At 38.0% G+C, this 19,265-nt stretch overlaps 1 long non-coding RNA gene across 1 annotated transcript; it reads left to right on the top strand.

The window, feature by feature from the left end:
- Positions 1-661: 661 nt before the first annotated feature.
- Positions 662-13,198, top strand: LOC118763554. Its single transcript, XR_004999312.1, has 3 exons — positions 662-811; positions 5,826-5,831; positions 13,188-13,198. It is a non-coding gene; the product is annotated as an uncharacterized LOC118763554 (long non-coding RNA).
- The last annotated feature ends 6,067 nt before the right edge of the window (positions 13,199-19,265 follow it).

The raw sequence follows: 19,265 nt of genomic DNA, 5'->3' as shown, positions 1-19,265 counted from the left end.
GAAAAAGTGAGATCCCAGACTTAATCTACCCTACAGAAGAATCCAGGAAATAAAGTCTCAGAGAAAAAAATCGCAAAGTGCAGCCAGAAGAACGCCTTCATAAATTGTGTTGCTCGACAGGAGAACCACAAATCTTTGGCAGAATTTCTTCGAGGCATTTGTTAGAATATGTGTATTAGTCATCAACATTAAAAATACTAAATATACATGTAATACCACGATACTACGTAAAATGTTCTTAATCTACCCGGCATGTATTTATTGACAATAAATGACAAAGTTAAATTTTTGCTTCATGCTTTTTCTTTGCTTAAGAAATTGAATAAAAGGGGTTTTATACCTCAATATATGTTTAATGCTATCATGTAATACAGTGGTTTCCAAACTATAAGTCGCGACCCACAAATGGGTCGCAAAAAGTTATAAAATTACGCATTAGCTTTGATTAACTGCTGTCCATCGAGATAGTTCAAGTATAGTTAAGTGGGTCGTCATAAACTGGTGTGATAAATAGTGGGTCGTGACTCTAAAAAAGTTTGGGAACCACTGATGTAATATATTATGTGTACGTCATGTACTATCAGTTAATATACGATTTAAAATATTTGTTGTTTTATTATTTCAGTTCTAGGATCTTTTCATTTTCGTCGCCTGTTTTAATCTACGATTAAAGTCATAAAATAGATTTTTCTCAAATAAACAAGTTGGAATTAGTGTTTTGTTTTGAGACACTCTACTAGTACACGAAGTTTCAAATTGTTTAGTTAACTAGAAAGATCTGCGGTCCAGGCGACGAAAATGAAAAGATCCAGTTGTATAGGATTCAGACGAAATGTGACTTTTTTTCCCTGGCTAAAACTGATGTTTACCCCGGTCACCTTAAAGATACCTAGTTTATTGACCTTGGAGGGGATGAAAAGTTTAGTTAACACAGAAAGGTTCGAAATCCGAGTGTATACGAACAAAGCTAAATGCTGTTAAGTCATTTATTTATCAAAAGCCCTCAACGTCTATTTTCACTACTTCCTTTTATTACTGACAGACATCAAAGCACTTGCCATATAATACATCCTCTTGTCGTTTTCACATGTTTTATAAAATATTCCTGGCTGGTAATCATACTCGTATATCACAAAATGAATATAAAACGGAGTGAAAATATTTTGTAGAAATAACAAAAATAATAAAATTAAAAAGGTATGAATGAAGAATAATAAGATTAATATAATATAACAAGGTTTCTAACTGTTTCACTTCACTTTGGTGATTAAACATTTTTTCTGGAACTTTCTTATGATATATTAAGTTTAAACCACGTTTATCTAAGTGTATATCCACCACTTAATTACGTAAAGATTGTTTTTGGTGTTGATGCGTGGGAAAACTGTTCCCAGCTTAAAAGCCATGTATGTTAGTGTGTTGTGATAAAGAGGTTTCTGCAGCAATGTTTGTTGCTAAAAACTAAATAGGTTACAGATGATATTTCTACACTACCAGACCTAAAAACGATGTCTTTATAACGACTTCCACCTACAACATTTCGAGCTAATGAGGGTATATCTACGTACGCATTTATCTGCTAGAAATAGCAATACACTCTCCATCAAATTGGTTATTCTTTCTGTTAAGGTTCTTAATAAGAAATCGGTATTTTGACTGCACTTTTAGAATCCTAACACGGACTTTCAGAATAGCAGTCCCACATAAGTTGGAATTTCTTCATTTTGGCCGAGATTTTTCAAAATTTGGCATTCCTTCAGTTCCATAAAAAAAAAACTTTATTTCTTAGAATTTTTTTTCATGTGCTTGTGATGGCGACATTGCCTTTCAGGTCTGCGAGCAACCTGAACAGTGAAACACGCTCAAACACATAGGTACATCCATTGTCCATAACCAAGTTAAACAGTGAAGCAACATGCTCACACACGTGTGTGCATATATATATATATATATATATATATATATATAGGATCTTTTCATTTTCGTCGCCTGTTTTTTCAAATTTTTCCTACTGAACCAAACAATTTTAAACTTCGTATACTGGTAGAATGTGTCAAAAGTAAACTTAATTGTAAACCAGAATGAAAACGGAATTGTAACTTCTAAGTTTAACATTGTTTAATAATTAGAATTTTAACCAATAGTATTCGGTCTTTCGGCTTGATATTATTTACTCCGTGACCACCAATAGACGTGACCACCAATTTGGTGACGTACTACAGTTTCTGTAAAAAAAATTTATTTCTTTAATTTTTTTAAATATGCTGTTAACATTGACATTGCTTTTCATGTCCACGAGCAAATTGAATGCTGAAATACACTTGCACACTTACATATATTTATGTATGTTGCATGTACCCCCTCTACCAGTAAGCAGGTGGCTGCTTACTGGTAGAGGGGGTACATGCAACATACATAAATATATTTACACACAATCACATATACAGGCACAAAAATACATATTGTACATATGTACTCACACACTCATACCTACACAAATATACTCTTTTACTTGTTTCAGTCATTTGACTTTGGCCATGCTGGAGCAAAGTGTGGTAAGTAGCTTGCTTACGAACCACATGGTTCCGAGTTCAGTTCCACTGCGTAGCACCTTGGGCAAGTGTCTTCTACTATAGCCTCGGGCCGACCAAAGACTTGTGAATGGATTTGGTAGACGGAAACTAAAAGAAGCCCGTCGTATATATGTATGTGTGTGTGTGTATATGTTTGTGTGTCAGTGTTTGTCCCCCCAACATCGCTTGACAACCGATGATGGTGTGTTCAAATCCCCGTAACTTAGCGGTTCGGCAAAAGAGACCGATAGAATAAGTACTAGGCTTACAAAGAATAAGTCCTGGGGTCGATTTGCTCGACTAAAGGTGGTGCTCCAGCATGGCCATAGTCAAATGACTGAAATAAGTAAAAGAGTAAAAAAAGAGTGTATATATATATATATATATAGGATCTTTTCTTTTTGAAGGCCAGATTTTCCTAGTTAACCAAAAAATTTGAAACTTCGTATACTGGTAGAATGTGTCAAAAGAAAACATTATTGTAAACAAAATTGTAATTCGTAACTTAAACATAGTTTAATTTTTACGAATTTTAACCAATGAAATCGCTAGCAGGATAATATTGTAGGGTAGGTGTGAGGAGCCAGGATCTAATTGGTTTGAATACAAAACAGGTAGAAAATTTGGGCCAGATATGGCCTGTTTAAATGCTAAAGGGTTAAAATAATTTTTTGTTTTTGTTTTTGTTTCAATTTCCGTTGTTTTAATTTTTTTTTTCCATATTTTTACCATACTGTAAAAACTTACTTTTCTATATGACATAAAAATCAATAGAAAAACAAGGATTCTTTAAGTTACCTAGGTTAACTTGCAGCTTACCATCATAAAAAAAAAGGTTTGTTGTCTTTAAAGGAACGAAAAAAAAACGGAAAATGACGATAGTGATATACCAAAACTTATCTAAAGAACTCTTCCCCCAAGCACAAGGGCAAAGCACTTTATCTCATTATGAAGCATTGGATATTGTCTGTAACATGTTTGATGTGCCATGGACGGGTATCATATGAGAGTCTAACAATTTCTACATACATGAAGTTGTTGAGAAAAGTTTAAATTTTCGACGTTATTTCGTATTAAAGAAAACAACAAAATAATGGGTTAATTAGGTTAAATTTTATTTGTGAAAAACAGTCGGTTTGAATTTGCTTTACAAAGTGGTCTGTTTGTGGTGGTGAGAGAAAGGGGGCTCTAGGAATGTGACGTGAGTACCAAGGGGTGTGACAGCCCAAAAAGTTTAGGAATCACTGATTTAGTTGAACAAATCAATCCCAGTATTCATTTGTTTTTAAAGTTCAGTATTTATTTTATCAGTCACTTTTGTCAAACTACTAAGTTACACATACAAAAAAAAAAAAAAATCAATACCAGTTGCAATACTGTCTTAAGGCATGGACACGCTTGGCAATTGCTCAGGGACCTCACGGGTCTATGGCCCAATTCTGATATATGTATGCTCAATAAATATATACCATTGGGACCCAGTGTATTGATTCACCTCAGGGGCTATAATGTTACTAAAGCAGCTCTGAACAGTTGTCAAGAAGTGTTGGGGACAAGCAGCACACACACACACACACCTTTTATTTTTTTATTCTTTTATTTGTTTCAGTCATTTGACTGTGGCCATGTTGGAGCACGACCTTGAAGGGTTTTTTATTCAAAGAAGTCAACCCCAGGACTTATTAAACCTAATACTTATTCTATCAGTTTCTTTTACCAAACTGCTAAGTTACAAGGATATAAACACAAGCAATGGTGGAGGAACAAACATCAACACACACACACACATAAATACATATATACTACAAAGTCCCTGCAGTAAATTTATGGATAACAAAAGGTAATCGAAACTGTGCCGGTGCTGTACTCATCATCCATTTATGCATTTTGTACAATTTCTCCATTTTATATATATATATCATCATCATCATCATCATCATTTAATGTCCGTTTTAAATGATGATGATGATGATGATGATATATATATATAAAATGGAGAAATTGTACAAATATATATATATATCATAGGCGAGTGGTCCATGGAAGCAATGCTTCCTTAAAAATTATAGAATCAAAATTGAAACTATATTACTTATTTTTCATAAGATCGTTCTTCTAATGTTCTGTAAAATTAGTATAAAAGGCTTCACTCTTTTATTGTCAGAATTAGCATGAAACAAGAAGCAGTGGCTGACGACACAAAAAAATAATAAAAAATCTTGCAAGGGAAGGAATACGAGCTGTTGCATCCCTTCCGATGTAATATTTTAACATTTTTTCGGTTAAAAATGCCACAAAGACAATTTTTTGCTAGTAAGAACTGATAGCGAATAGTTTTAGATGCTAATAAATACTTATACGCTTAGATTAAATTTCTGTCAATTTGCAATACCTATGATATTTTTAGCATGTCATGTTTCCATGTAGGTATGTCTTATTTAATCATCCTTCACCACAAACGTAAAAATATACATGGAGAGTAAATATATTTGTTTTTGTAGGGTTTTTTTCTTTACTTTTAGTAAATAAGTTCCATGTTGTTATGTCATCATCATTGGAAAAGAGAAGCAAGTTGACATTCTGCATCCATAAGAAAAACGAAAAGATAATGCGCCTTGTTTTCTGTGTTTATTCTACTAACATTTTATACTTCTTCAAATTACAGAAAACCCTTTTTTTTGTTCATTGTATGGCCCATAGATTAAATCTAAGTTCTGTCTCAAGTGGCTGCAAATATTCAAGAAAGCGATAAGTTTTTTTTCCAAAGATCAAGTATTTTTCGTCATTTTTTTTGTAAGTCGACCAAACACATGCATCTGAAATTAGATACTGAAATTAAAAAGCGTTTTCCAAAAGTGGTGCCAACTCGCTGGAACTTGAATCATTCATTGGCAGAAACATTACGTGAATATCATGAGCAACTTGCTGATTTATTCCTAAACATCATTGATAAGTCAAGTAAATGGGACACTGAAAGCTATACCTATGCTCAAGCGTTGTATTCTAATTTACAAAATTGTGAATTCAGTTTTTTGTTAAATGTGTTAGGAGATATTTTTATTTACACAAATGCAGTATTCGACACCCTCCAGAAAAAAAAAAAACATTTGACATATCCTACTAAGTAAATGAAATTGTGAAAGTTTTGAAAGAAAAAAAGCATGAATTTTCTGAATTTTGGGCTAACGTTGATGGCATTTATCTTCAAATGAAGAAAAGAAAAAATGCGTTTGAAACAGAAGAAAGATACAGACAGCTGTTCTACAAAATTTTAGATTCAATTTGCGAGCAAACAGATACGATTTCAAAATTTAAATGAATTACATTTTTTAGCGCTTCTCGATCCAATGAGACAAAATAACAACATCCAGAAAACATTTGTAACTTGCCTTAAACATTCTTATGGAGACCATTTCAACAGTCAAAAGTTAAGAAGTGAACTTACTGCCTTGTACAAAGATGCTGAACTAAAAGGAAAATCCATTCAAGATTTACTTTACATTCGGTATAATAGTGGATTAGATGAAACTGCCCCAGTTAACGAAGCTTTGTGAATTAATATTAACACTACCAGCAACAGTGGAGGTGCGTGGCTTAGTGGTTAAGGTGTCAGCATTATGATCATAAGATTGTGGTTTCGATTCCTGGACCAGGCGACACGTTGTGTTCTTGAGCAAAACACTTCATTTCATGTTGCTCCAGTCCACTCAGCTGGCAAAAATGAGTAACGCTGTGATGGACTGGCATCCTGTCCACCTGGGGAACACATACGCCATAGAAACTGGGAAACCAGGCCCATGTGCCTGGCTAGGCTTTAAAAGGGCGCATTTATTATTTTATCTACCAGCAACAAGTGCTTCATTGGAGTGCTCCTTTTCATACCTGAAGAGAATTCATAATTATACAAGGAAGGTTGTACCTTCTACAATGATGTTATCAACAAGAAAGAGAAAAGGATTTGTAATGAATCTTGCAGGCATGAAGTGGATTCGATCCACCATGGCCAAATTTACAGTTCAACAGTACTTTTCTCACGTTAGAACAATGGGTTTTTTTTTCTGTGACAGCAGTTTTACATTTTCCCAATGCCTTAACTAGGCCGAAATAATGTCTTCACCACTTGACCCTTCTAACCTCTTCTACTTCACCAAAAGCTAGAATTAAGATAACAAGTACCACCAACGAAATCCATTCTGGATAGTTATAAAAGCAAGAACCCCAAGCAGAAATCAGTTAGTCAGCTCATGACAAGTCAATCAGTTAGTTAGTGAGTGACAACTCAAGTCAGAGACAGCTACCATCAGTTACAGAATGGAACACTAGAATCATGGTCACAAGCAGGCAACTGTTAAAGACAAATGGCTAGAGAGAGAAATGAAGTTTACATTCAGCAACTATGAGACAACTTGCCCACACTCTCACTCTCACTAGCTCACTTTATTTTCTCTTACAACATCATTCTATCTCCATTTGTAATTACTACAACACAATGACGAGAACATAAACACAAGTCATACAAGGAAAGTCTAAGACATCTATCTTTACTTTGCATGCTTTGGGATTTTATCACCTGCCCGTTGAGGCAAGGTACATACAATGTAACAGTAAATAAATACTTCTTTAAAACTTCATGCATTGTTCATTTTTCCCATCTTACAACATGCTGTTACAATTAAATTTCAACTGTTATGAAAATAATCTTCATCATTACAGATTGAACTAACATTTAAATAAAATAGGTAAGTTTTAATTATGATCTTTTTTTATTCTAAAAATAACTGTATAGTATGAACATGTCAATTTGATTCAAATATATAAGTGACAGAAAATTTTAGTCATTGCTTCCCCAGCCAGAAAGATCACTGCATGCCCCTGATATATATATATATATATATATATATATATATATATATATATATATTCTCTTTTACTTGTTTCAGTCATTTGACTGTGGCCATGATGGAGCACCACCTTTTTAGTTGAGCAAATCGACACCAGGACCTATTCTTTGTAAGCCTAGTACTTATTCTATCGGTCTCTTTTGCCGAACCGCCAAGTTACGGCGACGTAAACACACCAGCATCGGTTGTCAAGCGATGTTCGAGGGACAAACACAGACACACAAACATATACACATACACATATATATATACATATATACGATGGGCTTCTTTCAGTTTCCGTCTACCAAATCCACTCACAAGGCTTTGGTCGGCCCGAGGCTATAGTAGAAGACACTTGCCCAAGGTGCCACGCAGTGGGACTGAACCCGGAACCATGTGGTTCGTGAGCAAGCTACTTACCACACAGCCACTCCTACATATATATATATATACATATATATATATATATATATATATATATATCATCATCATCATCATCGTTTAGCGTCCGCTTTCCATGCTAGCATGGGTTGGACGGGTCAACTGGGGTCTGTGAAGCTGGAAGGCTTTGTCAGGCCCAGTCAGATCTGGCAGTGTTTCTATGGCTGGATGCCCTTCCTAACGCCAACCACTCCGCGAGTGTAGTGGGTGTTTTTACGTGCCACCTGCACAGGTGCCAGACAGAGCTGGCGAACGGCCACAAACGGATGGTGCTTTTACGTGTCACCGGCACGGGGCCAGCGAGGCTGGCAACGGACGCGAACGGATGGTGCTTTTACGTGCCACCGACACGGTTGCCAGACAGAGCTGGCAAATGGCCACGTGCGGACGGTGCTTTTACGTGTCACCGGCACGGGGGCCAGACAGGGCTGGCAACGGACACGGACGGATGGTGCTTTTACGTGCCACCGACACGGGGCCAGACAGAGCTGGCAAACAGCCACGAACAGACGGTGCTTTTACGTGTCACCGGCACGGGGCCAGGCGAGGCTGGCAACGAACACGAACGGATGGTGCTTTTTCGTACCACCGACACGGGGCCAGGCAGAGCTGGCAAATGGCCATGAGCGAATGGTGCTTTTACGTATCACCGGCACGGGTGCCAGACGAGGCTGACAGCGGACACAAATGGATGGGTCACTTAACCCCTGCTTTCTGATATATGATTTGATTTTGATTGTTCTCACTGGTCTTGCCGGGTCTTCTCACGCACAGCATACTTCCATAGGTCTCGGTCTCTGGTCATTTCCTTGGTGAGACCTAGAGTTCGAAGGTCGTGCTTCACCACCTCGACCCAGGTTTTCCTGGGTCTACCTCTTCCACAGGTCCCCTCAACTGCCAGGGTGTGGCACTTTTTCACACACCTATCTTCATCCATTCTCACCACATGACCATACCAGCGCAATCGTCTCTCTTGCACACAACATCTGATTCCTCTTAGGTCCAACTTTTCTCTCAAGGTACTTACACTCTGTCGACTATGAACACTGACATTACACATCCAACGGAGCATACTAGCTTCATTTCTCGCGAGCTTACGCATGTCCTCAGCAGTCACGGCCCATGTTTCACTGCCATGTAGCATGGCTGTTCGTACACATGCATCATACAGTCTGCCTTTTACTCTGAGCGAGAGGCCTTTAGTCACCAACAGAGGTAAGAGCTCCCTAAACTTTGCCCAGGCTATTCTTACTCTAGCCGTTACACTTTCAGCACACCCACCCCCACTACTGACTTGGTCACCAAGATAACGGAAGCTATCAACTACTTCTAGTTTTTCCCCCTGGAAAGTGACGGAAGTTGTTTTCTGCAGATTTTCAGAGGTTAATGCTCCCGAGCATCTGCCACATACAAAAACCATCTTCCTAGTTAGCCTTCCTATGACATTGCTGCACCTCTTATGTGTCCATAGCTTACACTTGGTGCATCTTATAGAGTTTCTACCTACACCTTTTCTACAGATTGAGCAGGGCCATCTACCTGAAGGGGTGGGGGGGTCGACCCCAAACTAGCAAGAGGATTCTGTTAATCGTGATAGCAAGAAAGTAGGTTTGAAAGTATCAGAGAAGTCAATTTTTAGGGGAGACGATGAGTGGCTATGAAACGGGAGCAAATAGGGAGACGAGACAAGGCTAAACGAAAAACATTACATGAATGGTATGTTGAAAACTGAAAGAAAATATGAATAGAGGGTACTGAAAAATCGTGATAGCAAGAAAGTAGGTTTGAAAGTATCAGAGAAGTCAATTTGAAGGAAAATATGAGAGAGAAATTGAAGGAAACTGGAGGAATAGTGATTATACGTGCAGAGGGTAGTAGGAAGCGAGGTTGAAAGAAGAAATCTTAACTTTTAGCCGTTCATGAGCTGTGCATTCGTAGTGGAGTTGAAAGCGAGTGGGCTTAGCGATTTGCGGTCGCTGGTTTATATATGGTGATGGTGGTTATGTATATATATATATATATATAATGGCTGGCTTCCACACAGTTTCCATCAATCATTTTCACTCACTAGGCATTGGCTGACCTAGGACTATAGTAAAAGACATTTGCCCAAGGTACTGCACAGTGGGACTGAACTTGAAACCACATGGCTGCAAAACAAGCTTCGTAACCACACAGTCATGATCGCACTTATTTAGCTGCTATTTTTAGCATGTCATGTTTCCATGCAGGTATGTCTTATTTAACCATCCTTCACCACAAATGTAAAAATACACATGGAGAGTAAACATATTTGTTTTTGTAGGATTTTTTTCTTTACTTTTAGTAAATAAGTTCCATGTTGTTATGTCATCATCATCATTATATTTATATTTATAGCTGCAGTGATTTTGTAAACAATATTGTTTACTATGTAAACAATATCGAACAGTAATAGTAATAAAAACCATACTGAATTGCTGTATGCAGAAATATCGCTCTCAATGATATCACGGAATCTTGCATGTCTGGCTAATATGCTGTGAGAAAGCACCATAAAGTCAGCGTTTTAAATGGAAAATCGACAAAGAGAAATAAAAGTGTTCACAAAATGTTCTGCAGGGCTGGTTGTGTGTTTTTTTTATTGTGTATGTATTTTTCTTTACATTATTCTTTTTTTTTTATTTTATATTTTTATTGTTTATTTGTTTTCATCAACTTTCAATTCTAATTTTTCTTCATTATCATGTTTCATGTGAAATGTACTAAAAACTATAATATTTTCTGACATTGGAAATAGATGATAAATAGGAAACAGGAAGAAGGATTGTGGAAACGAATTCTCCGAAGGTATATGTAATGGGGAGTGTTTGACTACCACCAACCAGTCAAACTGGATCATGAGTTCAAATACACTCTTGGACACTTAGTTGTTTGTGCTGTTGTTGCTGATGATAATGATGATATGTAGTACCAAGTCAACTATGATTGAATAGACTTCTGATCAATGATATTCCAAGCATGACCATCCCATCTATACCAGACTTAGTCTATCTCACTTTTTATCTCTCTTCCCCCCCCCCTCTCTCTCTCTATCTATCTCTCTTCATCATGGGTCCACTCATCCATGGTTGAGGCAGAATTCATCGAGGTGGATTTTCTACATCTGGATACCTTTCCTGTAGCCAACCCTTGCCTGTTCCAAAGCAAGGTAATATTTACCCTTGGCTAGACATGTTTTACTGTGGAAGATTGAAAATGGACAACACCACTTGTATAGACAATGATGCTCATTTACAACAGTCACATGATGTCAGGACAAGAGTACACACACACTCACACACACACATATATATATAGGCATAGGAGTGGCTGTATGGTAAGTAGCTTGCTTACCAACCACATGGTTCCAGGTTCAATCCCACTGCATGGCACCTTGAGCAAGTGTCTTCTACTATAGCCTCGGGCTGACCAAAGCCTTGTGAGTGGATTTGGTAGACGGAAACTGAAAGAAGCCCGTCGTATTTATGTATATATATGTATGTGTGTGTATGTATTTCTGTGTCTGTATTTGTCTTCCCAACATCACTTGACAATTGATGCTGGTGTGTTTACATCCCTGTAACTTAGCAGTTCAACAAGTTACAAAGTACTAAGCTTACAAAGAATAAGTCCTGGAGTTGATTTGCTCAACTAAAGGCAGTGCTCCAGCATGGCCACAGTCAAATGACTGAAACAAGTAAAAGAGTATATATATATGTATATATAAATAATTAATTCTCAAATGCAGAATTGCAGGAACAGGATAAAATATCCATATTATTGCAGAAAAATTTGCCAGCAGCCAGCCATGGGACTCAAACTCACATCCCTGTGATTACCGGTCATAACACTTTACCATTAAGCTAACTGCTCACTGACAAATTAATCTGCAATTTTTGAACTTATATATTTAGCTTATAAGACGCTAACATTAAATTCAAATTACAATGAAAGTAAACAAAGTTTGCTCTAGAACCATTGAGATGTATTGAAAGATACAGAAATGATTAATTCTCAAACACAGAATAATGTTAACAGAATAGCAGGAACAGAATAAAATATCCATATTATTGTAGAGTTATTACTGGATTTATGTGCTAACCCTTGAATAACCTATTTTGAATGCATAATTGTGAGTAAACTGGTAAACATTTAGAGAAATCCCTTTCTAACTAATTATATATATACTTTTTTTTCTTTTACTTGATTCAGCCATTTGACTGCAGCCATGCTGGAGCACTGCCTTTTTAGTCAAACAAATCGACCACAGGACTAATTCCTTGTAAGCCTGGTACATATTCTATTGGTCTCTTTTGCTGAATCACTAAGTTACAAGGGTGTAGACACATCAACATCAGTAGTCAAGTGATGAAAGGAAGACAAACACAAACACACATATATATATATATATATTATATATATATGACAGGTTTCTTTCAGTCTCCATCTTCCAAATCCACTCCCAAGGGCTTTGGTCAGCCCGAGGCTATAGTAGAAGACACTTGCCCAAGGTGCCATGCAGTGGGATTGAACCCAAAACCATGTGGTTGGGAAGCAAGCTTCTTACCACACAGACACATTCTAGAACTACATTATACTATCATTTTTAAAGGCAATAAGACATGGTTTAAGGAAAATGTAGCTGCAATTTCTTGCTGGTTGAGTAACTGCATTGAAACTCATTTCTAGTCTCATCTACTGTCTGGTCGTAATAAAATATGAAGTATTTTTTAATATTATGCACCTATGTATAGGCATAGGAGTGGCTGTGTGGTAAGTAGCTCGCTTACCAACCACATGGTTCTGGGTTCAGTCTCACTGCATGGCACCTTGGGCAAGTGTCTTCTGCTATAGCCTCGGGCCAACCAAAGCCTTGTGAGTGGAATTGGTAGACGGAAACTAAAAGAAGCCCGTCGTATATATATATATATATATATATATATATATATATGTATGTATGTATGTGTGTGTATATGTTTGTGTGTCTGTGTTTATCCCCCCAACATCACTTGACAACTGATGCTGGTGTGTTCATGTCTCCATAACTTAGCGGTTCGGCAAAAGAGACCAATTAGAATAAGTACTAGGCTTACAAAGAATAAGCCCTGGGGTTGATTTGCTCGACTAAAAGGCAATGCTCCAGCATGGCCACAGTCAAATGACTGAAACAAGTAAAAGAGTATCAACTGTTTCAGATGTCAGAAAGAGCTCTTCTTCAGTCAACAATTTTATATTTGTGAAATTAGTTGGTGAAGGCAATAATGGATAGGCAATAATGATATGAACAGAAGGGAGTTTGTTGAGTATCAATAGGTTTGGTTGTTACGAAGAGTGAAGAGTTTATTTGTCGTCATTCCTATCATTGTAGTTTCCACTCTTCCATGTTTGCAAGGGTCAGACAGAGATTTTATCGAGGCAGATTTTCTACAGACAGATGCTCTTGTTGTTGCCAACCTTGACCTGTTTCCAAGCAAAGTAATATTTCCCCATAAACAGACGTTCCCACGAAATGTTGGAAGAGAATGACACTGCTTTTATGACAGTGGCAATCATTTACAACTATCACACAATATCAGGATATGCAAACACAAAAACAATACTCACATGCACACACACACACATGTATGTATATGTTATATATATGTATGTACATATATATATATATATATATATGTTGTTACCACGTGTGTACCGTTGGCGATTTTTTTTCCTCTGTCTTCCCTTCTCTGGATCTTTCCTTCTCCTATGTTTCTGACGAAGAGCTCCACTTGAAATGTTAAACCCTCCTTCTTTCCTGAGTGTCCAATAATACTATATTTGTTCCATGTCCTCGCGTTGTGTTTTTTGTGCTTTCTTGTTTGGATTAACTATATATATATATATATATATATATATATATATATATATATATATATAAAACCATGGTTGCAGAACAAACAAATATAATATATATTTGTCTCATTTAATTGAGCACTCTATAGCAGTCCTATTAAATATTTTGTTCCTGATAAGAAACAATCACTTTATTATTGAATATATATATATATATATATACATTAGTATGTAGATGTGTATATGTATGTATGTTTATGTGTGTGTGTATGTATGTACATGTATGTAAGTGTGTGTAGTGGAGGCATGTGGCATAGTGGTTAGGGCATTGCACTTATGATTGTATGATTGAGGTTTCAATTCCTGGACCAGGTGGTGTATTGTGGTCTTGCACAAAACATTTAATTTCACATTGTTCCAGTCCACTGAACTGGTCAAATTGAGCAATCCTGCAATGGACTAGCATCCCACATCCCACCCAGGTAGAGAATATACACACTACGGAATCCAGAAAACCATTCTTATGAGCCTTGGCATTTGATCCTTATATATATATAATAAATTAATAAATAAAACATATGCATATATACATACATATATGTACGTACCTACCTCTACATGTATATATACATGCATATATGGGTACAGGACACCCAAAAAACGTTGAACGCAATGAGAAACGAAAACATAGACACAAAACCAAGGAACTGGACATTTTTCTTAAGCAACGAAAAAATAGAGTACAGGACAAATAACACAAGGAAAATTCCCCTTCTTCAGTCGCCATGGTTTCATCTACTCTGCATTTCGAAGGTGAAGGCGATACGCATCTTTGATAGAAACTTTCCTTACCGTGAAAAGCAAATTAAATAAAATTTGAGATCTTTTTGTGGAGGGGTAAAAATGGTAACAAAAACAGGACAGTAATGACAGTACAAAATATAAACAGTAAAAGACAGGACAAGGAGAATAACAAGACAAGATAAATATATATATATATCTATATATATATATATATAATTTGGATCACTTTGAACATGAAGTTTATATCATAGAAACAGAGAGTGGGTTGGTATCAAAAGGGTTAATACAGTAAGCAGACTGTGTGGCTTAGAAGTTCACTTTGCAGCCACCTATCATGTGGTTTTTAGGCTCAGTCTCAGTTTGTGGGCACCTTGCGCAAACCTTGGACTGACTAATGCCTTCATATTAGTGTATGTGTGTGTATTTGTGTTTGTCTCCTACCACTTAACGTCTGGTGTTGGTTTGTGTATATCCCAGTAACTTAACAGTCCAGTAAAAAGAAACATCATCATCATCATCATTTGACGTCCGTTGTCCATACTGGCATGGGTTGGACAGTTTGACCAGAGCTGGCAAGTTTGGGAGCTGTACCAGACTCCAGTTTGATTTGGGCATGGTTTCTACTGCTGGATGCCCTTCCTAATGCCAACCACCATTGAAATAATTGCTAAGCTTACAACAAGTACTGGATCATTTTCATTGACTAAACCCTTCAAGGCAGTGCAGTGCTCCAGCATGACCACAGTCCAATGACTGAAACAAGAACAAAGGGTAAGAAGGAAAAAAAAAAGAAAAAGTAATGAAGAAAATAAGTTATAACTTCTGAATAGCTTTTAGGGGTGAAACAGTTCAAAATTTCATGTTGATTTAGGTTTCAAACACTAGGTTAATAATCCTTTCTACTGTAGACACAGGGCCTGAAATTTGTGGGGAGCAGGGAGCAGTCAATTAGATTGACCACAGTACACAACTGGTACTTAATTTATCGACCCTGAAAAGATGAAAGGAAAAGTCAACCACAATGGAAAAACACTAGGTTAATAATGACAAAATTCACTTTCACTTCACTTTGACCGACCAGTCCGTCAGGCGTCCATTTGACACCGCTGGTCACAGCACGCTGTCCACTCCTCTCTGGATCGCACCTTTCTCATCCACGTGATCCCAATCGTCCTCTTGAAATCGTCACTCCACCGTCATGGAGGTCTTCTGGGTGGTCTTTTCCGCTCACGCGGATACCACTCGACAACTGCGTGCGTCCACCGATTATCAGTGAGCCGGGCGACGTGTCCAGCCCATCTATACTTGCTGCGAGTATACTCTGCGATGACATCTCTCACGCCGGACTTCTTTCTGATGATGTTGCTATTTATGTGCTCTCTCAACGAGATACCAAGCATTGACCTTTCCATGGCTCTTTGAGCCATTATCAGTCTTTGCTCTTCTCTCTTTGTGGTAGCCCATGTTTCACTACATTGCAGGAAGAACTGTTAAATTGAAAAGAAGGTAGTTTATTTCAATGAAAATATGGTAACAAAAGGGTAGAATTAATGGAGAGAATAAAAACAAATCCAAGATTTATTAACAGTACTAGTTCACTAAGTTTCTTAACTAGACACTATTTAGTCCAGATGACTTTAATTCACCTATCATTTGGGAACAGGTATCAGACCACCTGGAAGTGTTACCTATGGTAGATTGGAATAGATTTAGCTTTCATTTGGGCCCCAAACTTGGGTATGAGACTCCGCCTATCCAGAGTTAGGAGATATTCTAAAAATATATATTTCTTTACTACCCACAAGGGGCTAAACATAGAGGGGACAAACAAGGACAGACAAGGGATTAAGTCGATTACATCGACCCCAGTGCATAACTGGTACTTAATTTATCGACCCTGAAAGGATAAAAGGCAAAGTCGACCTCGGCGGAATTTGAACTCGGAACACAACTGACAGACGAAATACGGCTAAGCATTTTGCCCGGCGTGCTAACGTTTCTGCCAGCTTGCCACCTTGATATTCTAAAATTATACTGGAGGAAGGAAATAATTACTTGCAAAAAAAATGAGCTTTCTGGTATGTCTGATAAATTTTCATAAATTAGCAAGTTTAATTGACCATTAAAGTATTCTGTTGTTTGGTCAAGCAGATTTATAATAGAAGCTATTTCAGTTATGACCATCCTGATTTTATAAAGGTCTCTAGAACTACATTCTATAATGTATCCTTTCTTATTTTTGGAGTTTTTCTTTTAAGATAAGACCTGTTGAGGCAAGTGAAATTAGAATCGAAATCAAATTCGATGACTGGCATCCATGCTAGTGGAGCACTAAGAGCACCATCTGAGCGTGATCGTTGCCAGAGCAGCTAACTGGCGTTCGTGCCAGTGGCATGTAAAATACACCATTCAAGTGTGATTGTTACCAGCGTCGCCTTACTGGCACTTGTGCTAGTGTGCAGGTGACATGTAAAAAAAACACGATTTTCCGTGACCGTTGCCAGTACCACCTGACTAGCCCTCATGCCGGTGGCACGTAAATGCACCCACTACACTCTCGGAATGGTTGGCATTAGGAAGGGCATCCAGCTGTAGAAACTCTACCAAATCAAAATTAGAGATTGGTGCAGCCATCTGGTTCACCAGTCCTCAGTCAAATCGTCCAACCCATGCTAGCATGGAAAGCGGACATTAAAAGACGACGACGATGATGATGATGATGATGGCATGATTTAAGAGTAAATTGGCTGCTATTTCTAGCTGACTAAATGACACCAGAGAAGCTCACTTCATAACTCAAATATTCTGTTGTAGATATTAATGTTAAACAGTGGAGGAGAGGTTTTCTGTTGACTGTAAGTCACTCTCAACACAGAGGGACCTGCAGCATGGTCACTTGACTTGCTAGAAATGGCAGTTAAATCTTCATCAACTTGTACCTTGCTTTCTTATATAAGGACACACTGGATAATGTGATCCAGGGGTATTATATTCCTGAACAAAAAAGAAAAAGGAAAGCAAATAAACTGATAGGAAGGTCATGGCTGGAATACTTTTCATCACATATCAGCTGGTTCAGGGGTTGACTTGTTGCTAAACATTGATTTCAAGACAGTAGCAACATGTGTCATTGTGCAACTGGGACCATAAAGATGGAGGGAGAAGAAGAATAAGAAGAAGAAGAAGAGGGAGGAGGAGCAAAATAGAGAAGGAGGATGAGGAGGAGGAGGAGAAGAAGAAGGGATTGAAATATAGATGAAAGAATAAAATCTATAATAAAATATTAGTCATCTGACTCACCACCAGCTCCAGGACTGGCTAAATAACTGCTGCTGCTGCTGCTGCTGCTGCTAGAAGGCTTTCTAGGTCGTTGTCATGGTAATGATAGATGGTATTGAGGATGTGATGGTAGCAGTGATGGTTGTGGCAAGGTGGTAATGATTGATGATGATGATGATGATGATGATGATGATGAACACTATCAGTAAAAAATTTTTAATTTAATTTAAATGACCAACTATTTTTGACATGTTGTGTAGTGGTGATGGTGATGGTGGCATGTGTAGCAAGTAGCTTGCTTCCCAACCATATGGTTCCGGGTTCAGTCCCACTGCGTGGCACCTTGGGCAAGTGTCTTCTACTATAGCCTTGGGCCGACCAAAGCCTTGTGAGTGGATTTTATACATGGAAACTGAAAAAACCCGTCGTATATATATATATGTATATATATATATATCACGTGATCACGTGACCGACCAGACCATCAGATGTTGTTACACATCGCTGGTCACAATGCGTTCGCATTGTTTTAGCCTTCGAATGACACCACCTCGCTGGCTAAGCGAGCAGGCCAACAGACGAAAGAGTGATAGAAAGAGTGGTGAAAGAGTACTGCAGGGATCACCACCCCCTGCCGGAGCCTCGTGGAGCTTTTAGGTGTTTTCGCTCAATAAACACACACAACGCCCAGTCTGGGAATCGAAACAGTGATCCTACAACCGCGAGTCCGCTGCCCTAACCACTGGGCCATTGCGCCTCCACACACACACACACACACACACACATACACACATATATATATATATATATATATATATATATATATATACATACATACTTATATATGTGTGTGTGTGTGTGTTTTTATGTGTTTGTGTATCTGTCGCCCCACCATCGCTTGACAACTGATGCTGGTGTGTTTACATCCCTGTAACCTAGTGGTTCAGCAAAAGATAACGATAGAATAAGTCCTGGGGGTGATTTCTTCAACTAAAACTAGTGCTGGCCACAGTCAAATGACTGAAACAAATAAAAGAATAAAACAATATAAATAATAACAATAATAATCATCATCATCATCATTTAACATCCGCTTTCCATGCTAGCATGGGTTGGACGATTTGACTGAGGTCTGGCGAACCAGACTCCAATCTGATCTGGCAGAGTTTCTACAGCTGGAAGCCCTTCCTAATGCCAACCACTCTGGGAGTGTAGTAGGTGCTTTTACATGCCACCAGCATGAGGGTCAGTTCGGTTGTACTGGCAACGGCCATGCCCAAATGGTGCTTTTTACGTACCACCTGCACAGGAGCCAGTCCAGCGGCACTGGCGACGTCCTCGCTCGAATGTTTCATGTGCCACCAGCACAAGTGCTCGTAAGGCAACACGGTAACGATCACGCTTGAATGGTGTACTTAACGTCCCGCCGGCA

This window comes from Octopus sinensis, linkage group LG5, assembly GCF_006345805.1.
Source record: "Octopus sinensis linkage group LG5, ASM634580v1, whole genome shotgun sequence".
Lineage (NCBI taxonomy): Eukaryota > Metazoa > Mollusca > Cephalopoda > Octopoda > Octopodidae > Octopus > Octopus sinensis.
This window is presented reverse-complemented; position numbering and strand designations above follow the sequence as displayed.